Genomic DNA, 6,677 nt, shown 5'->3' on the forward strand with positions numbered 1-6,677 from the left:
CTTAGAACCCTAATTGGGCTCTAATTGGACCCACAATCATTTATTTCAATATTATGGGCCATATTGGGCCTAGAATGAAATAAATTAAAAGCTTTGATCCATGATTAACCTAATCTAGCTTATTAAAGCATAAAAATCACAATTTTATTTTATAAGGCCAATAAACACCCAAACTAACTCTAATATTGGGCTTAGGGGCAAAAAGCCCAAAAATCCTTTCTTCCCTCTCCATTCTCGGCCCAAGCCCAAGGAAAAAGGGAGAGTTGACTTTGGGTTGCCACCTCACTTTTATTTGTTGGGTTTCCATGCACACAACTCATGTTTCCAAGCAAGCATCAGTTCAAAATCACTTCTATCCTCTCCTCTCTCTCACTCTCGGCCACATCTCAAACACACACACATTTCACAAATTCTCTCAAAGAACATTCAAGAAAACTCTCTCCTTTCCTCCCCATAATTTCGAGATTCTAAGAAGCTTTCAAGAGGATCTTTCAAGCTAATCACCATCTTAGGTAAGTATTTACTTATATATATGATCTAGCTATTTCATTCCATCAAAAACCTCTTCTAAATCTATTCCAACTTGTGATCATACACCTTAGAAGTCACCAAACTCGAGATCTACCAAGGAAGGGTGCTAAGGCCGAAAATCACTCCATTTTTTTTCCATTTTCTTTGCAAAACGGAACCCACACCCAAGGTGAGCTTCATACCCCCTATTTTCTGTTTTTATGAGTTTTGTGGGGGAGGAATACAAGTGAAAGTGTAGATCTATATGTGTTTTGTATGCCTTGTATGATTTCCATGCTTATATGTATGCTTTTGTGTGTTGTAATGTTGGATCTAGCCATAAAAACCCTCTAAACCGAGATATACCTTATGTTAAATGATTTTAGAATCAAATATATTTCTACATGCAAAGTATTTCTAGAAAAAAAAATAGCTAAGTGGTTTAGTAACAATTTCTTTGAGCTAAAAACACAAATTTTTGGACCTAAAATGTGAAAAATACAAAATTAAGGGCCCAAATTGAAATATTACGAATTCTGATGGATGAGGTGTGTCAAAACAGTTTCAATAAGACAATTTCTAGAAATATACTCATTCAGAGGATTAAAAACATAAACTTCAAGCTTAATGGGCTAAAAATGACATTTTCGGCCCAATGAGGCCCATTATGCGAGATTTTCTGTTTTGGAGGGCCAAAACTGCGTTTTTCTGTAAAACAGTGGACTATAAGTGTTCCAAGTCCTTTTCAAAGGTTTAAAATGCTTTTTGAATTTAAAAAGGACCAAAGTTGCAAAAAATTTACAATTTGGGCCAAAATTGTCAAAGTTGCGAAAAGAAGGGTTATAACCGAGAAAACTGAAATTTCAGGGACTTAAACTGTTTTCATTGAAAAATATGCTGAAAAACATCAATTTCAATGATTTTTGGTGTTAAAATGTCAAGAAAATTGATTTAAGGACCAAACCGGAAAGTATTTAATTAAAGGGTTGAAAAAGTAAATTTTACAAACAATGAGGGGCTGAAAACAGAAAACTTTCAAGGCTAATTCAATACATGCAATTTGATCAAACAATGGCACCGCGACTATCGACGAAATACAATACACTACAATACCAAAATCGTTGTGAAACGAATTGGTTCGGTCTCGAACCAATGAAAATCCGAAACTACTAACACGACGACACTACGATTCATACAAGTAACGTTTGGGAATTCAATATACATGCGAGTGTGCACAGACGTCTACGGACCATCTTTGGGCCCCAAAAGTGTAAAATCTTGTTTGTTGGGCCTAGCTAGCCCAATGACCTGATCTTAAGGCCCGAAGACATCTATCTTATGAAGTGTTGGGTTTCACCGATCTAACACAACGTAAAAGGACTTTCAATGGCTTGTATACTACTGGTCCCCAAGGGTCCTTTGGTATTGCTAGTAAAGTCTACATTTCATGCGAGGCGGGTCTGGGACCCCTCGTACCTTTTTTTATCCCCAACCGGCTAATGGAGTCATCGAGGTCTTCGTGTCCTCTTTCTCTTCGGATGTGGGACTACACGTAGTCAGGGCAGTTGGATAACGTGATTAGTACGGACGACACCTACGGGATCGTTAGTATAGCTATAGACTAGTCGTTTGTGTAACGCGTGTTTGTAGCAAATAATCATGCTCAAAAATAATCCAACGTCGCCTGGTATTGATAACTTCACGCGTTGCAATGGTTTCAATGTAAATTCATGGAATTCAAAGAATTAGGAAAACATCGGGTTTTCCTAAGGTTTTTTTTATACATACAGATTCGAAACACATACAACTTAAACGAACAATTTTTACAAGTATAGAAACAAACAAGCATACCTATGGATCTTCACAAACATTTTCAAAAGCTTTCCTTTTCAGAAAATATCGGATTTTCTGGTGGTTTTTCAAACGACATGAAACATTTTTTTTCTTCAATTACTGCTTATGAACTCACCAACATTTCATATGTTGACGTTTTTCAAAATGCTTGTATTCTCAGGGAACCAGTGAATTAAAGGAAATCATATTCAGTGATGGCTTGCAGTTTATTTATGTACGAATCGAACAAGTTACTTTTGGGAATGTAATGTTTAAACAATGTACTTCATGTAAACTCTACTGGTTGTACTATATTAATGCATGGTGACGAATGTTGTTATGTTTCATATATATTCAATGTTATGGTATTCAATTGAGTCACGACAGCCCCCGGACGTTTCCGCCGTCTGGTTCGGGGGTGTGACAATAATAAAGGTGCAGCTTGGTACAAAACTGTCTTCACCAAAAGCTCCTGGGATGTACCTGTCTATTTCTGACCTGAGAATACAAGTTATTTGAAAGAGAGAATCAGCATTTTATAAATGCTGGTGAGTTCAATAGTATTTAGTGTCATTTTATCCAAATAACTTTATAAAAAGTAGTAGTTTAGAATCAACAGTGTATTAGAGTCCTTTCCAGAAAATCCTATATTTTCTAAATAAAAGTAGTCTTCTACCAAGACCCGACAGAGTTATGTTGTAAAAAGTAATTTTCCCTTAAACACTATTATTACCAAAATACGGTGTTTGATTTTAAAGAAAGTAGGAGAATATCAGGGAAAATAACATATGCCTCAGCAGTGAAGACTGCTGACTAAGGCAAAGAAATCATAGACTCCAGGAGAGTATCGAATAAACGACACGCCTGGCTCAGTCTAACAAAAGGAGACACAGAACCCAGACGGTATCAAATGTATGATACAGCTAGCAAGGTCTAAAACAAAGAGACATAGACCCCAGACAGTATCAAATGAAAGATACAACTAGTAAGTTCTAAAACAATGAATACAGACCCCAGACAGTATCAAATGAAAGATACAGCTAGCAAGGTCAAAAGCAGTGTATACAGTGTTAATTCCCGTTACCTTAAGGCCATGAATTATAAGGTAACCCCGAGATACTCGTAACCATACAGATAGACACTAGAGAACTTGACGCCCTGCAAGCGTCGGTGTAAGTATGACATTTGTCACCCCTTGGCTTGGTAGGCCGTGGACTGTAGCTAGCAGTCAGGGTGCGGGGGTGTCAATCCCATATAGATCTATACACACAATGTCCGCTCTCCCTACAAGAGACTCTGGTTACCAACTTGACAACGGAGAAGGCCGTGTATTGAAGATGTATGTCATGTAGTGAGTTATGATGTAAATACTAGGCTAATGATAGAGACTCACAACCGAACTGACCGATGTAAACCTATATGTCTATGCTTGTATACATAATATATAACTAATGATCAAACGACCTTCGGACGGATATCCGATCCCACCAGACCACATCTCAACGAAGAAAAGGAAATAGGGCGAACTAGCCTTCCTAAGTCCTTTAAACATTATTTATATAACTTATACAAGCACAGGCATACATTTAACTAAGTAGAGGCGTATCGTGAAGTAGGAGTGTATCATGAAGTAGGAGTGTATCGTGAAGTAGGAGCGTATCGTGAAGTAGGAGCGTTAATAAGTAGGAGCGTATTACGAAGTAAAAGTGTATCACGAAGTAAAAGCGTTAACAAAGTAGTAGCATTTAACTGAGTAAAAGCATTAACTAAGTGGAAGTATAACGAAACAGTAATATCTAACAAAGTAGGAGTATAAAAGCATGGAAGAAAACTTCGATGAAAACTTGGGAAAACCTTTACACTTAAGAAAATCACGACTTGGTATTCTTTTGTAAAATAAGTTTGAAAAGCCTTTAGAAATCCTTTGAAAACCTTTCATAAACACGTTTTGAATGTAATTTCTGATAAAATAATATAAGTGAAGAAAATCTTTGTTTCAAATGTTGTTGTAACTGATTTTGAAGTAAAACATACAGTGCGAGAGACAATTTGAGAAAAGCTTTGAACAAGTAAAGACGTTTTGGAAAACCATTTACAGTATCATACTTGGTAAAACAATTGACAGTGTAATAATCTTTGTACATGCGGGTCATCAATCACATGTGATTGATATGATAACTGGCATGTTTTAACTTGTATCCCCCCTCTAAAACATGTAAAAACATTTAAAAAGGTTCATTAAGGCGTATGAACTCATCTGTTGTAAGTGGATCGGGTGAAAGTGCCGGTATAGGATGCTAAGTGTCAAGTGAGGACTTGACTAAACACGCGAATCCTATTTAACATGTAATGATACATTTAAGTATCCAATTATTCATTTAATAACTAATTAAGCAAGTAAGGATCTCATACGTCATAAAAAACACTTTGCTACAAGTGCTAGAAGTGTCCCGGGTAACATCTAAGGGTGTGTATGGCCTAGATAGGGAGTTTACTCTTCAAGAGTAAACTCTTTATAGAGTTTACAGCCCTAAGACCTTGTCCCCATGAGTTTACGGCCGTAAACTCATTGATGGTGTGTTCTTTGATGCATTAAGGTCTTATAACACTTGTGGTATTAGGCTAGGTTCAATTCTATGGCTTATGAAGGGTTTAAGGCTTCAAAATGGACCATTAAAGGAGTTTACGGCCTATGCATACCCCTTGAAGAGTTTACAACTGTAAACACATGAGTTTACGGTAGTAAACTCATGTTGGTCCATTTCTTTTGTTGTTTGGTGGTTCTAACTCATGCATGTAAGGTTCTAGTCACTTTTATGAGCATAGGAAGGTGTTTAGGGCACTTAAACACCTTGGAAAAGTGTTTACGGTCTAAGAAGATGTTCTTGGGGGAGTTTACTACCTTAAACACATGAGTTTATGGTAGTAAACTCATTTTGTCCATGAATCCTATGTTTTGGTGGTTGTAGGTTAAGCATATGAAGTTCTAGGTCCAATTCCAAGCCATACAAAGTGTTAAGGGCACTTTAACACCCTTTGGGGGTGTTTATGGTCTAAGAATAGGTGTTTACGGTCTAAGAACCTTCTTGTACTGAAAACTCAAGTGTGACATGATTTTGTATGCTTTGGTGCATAAAATGAAGGAAAATAAGGCTCTATGCACTCAAGGAAGTTCATGGAAGCTCTAGGAGGTGTTTGAGGGGTAGTTTAACACTTAAACAAGTGTTTATGGTCCATGCATATGGGTTTACGGTCTAAGGATGTTCGTAGACCGTAAACTCATGTTTACTCCCCATTTGGTCCGATTTTGGTGTTCTAAGTCTTTTCGGGTAAGCCTCTAAGCCATTACTAAGCATGAGAAGTGTTTTGGAAGGGTTTTTGAGCATTAAAACCCACATTCAAGGGGTTTACGGTTTTGGGAGGCTCCCAAGACCATAAACACATGTTCTTGAGGTTTTTGGATGTTTAAGCCCCGAATTTGAAAGATAGATAAGTTAGATAACAAGCTAGGAAGGTTAGCTTACCGATTCGAAGCTTGAAAGAGTGATCTTTGACCAAAACTCGTTTGTAGAGAGAGAAAGTAGAGAGAGAGTGTGTCTAAGGTGGGAGTGAAACCCATTCCTCCCTTATATAAGGTGGAGCTTATGGCCTGGCTGGGGTTCTCCTGACACCAACCGCGAACGTATTTTTCACCACTTCCTTAATCACAGCGAATTTTTAAAACTATACCGCTTTAAATTTTTGTTTGCTTAACGAATATTATTTAAAATATTCCAACGGGTTTAATTCCGGTCAAAAATATTTTCGGGATAAATTGGGCTATTTTTTGACGTAACTAATTTCGACGTTAACTTCGACGTTAAAACTAACGGAAATTTTTGGGTTGTCACATCCTGGGTCTAGCGGGATATTACCAGAGATTTATTAGGATTTCAGAAGTTGTGTGATCTTTTAGATTAGTCGTGTTGAATCCGTAGCACGAATAAGCGTGAGTTCTAGCAGATGGTCATGGGTGGTGAGAAGGATTAGGAATTCTTCCAGTTTGGTATGTTGTAAGGCATTAGCTGAATTAAAGTGGGGGAGAATTGCCCAAGGATTCAGAAGCGGGAGCAGTTTTGAGACTAGGATAAGTTTTGCATCCTTGTCTGAAAGGAAGACTACCCATGTGGTTGTATGGTTCGAGGAGAGTGTGATATGGAACTTCGGAAAAACTTACCAATAAGGAGATTGCGTTCCCGTAATGTTTACCAGTAAGCCTTAGGGAATCAGGTTGGGGATTCCAGACAGGACATGAGTACAACTGAGTGCGGGTCAAGCGCATATTAGATCCAGCA

Source organism: Lactuca serriola, chromosome 6, assembly GCF_051521515.1.
Source record: "Lactuca serriola cultivar US96UC23 chromosome 6, Lser_US96UC23_V15, whole genome shotgun sequence".
In the NCBI taxonomy this organism is placed as follows: Eukaryota; Viridiplantae; Streptophyta; class Magnoliopsida; order Asterales; family Asteraceae; genus Lactuca; species Lactuca serriola.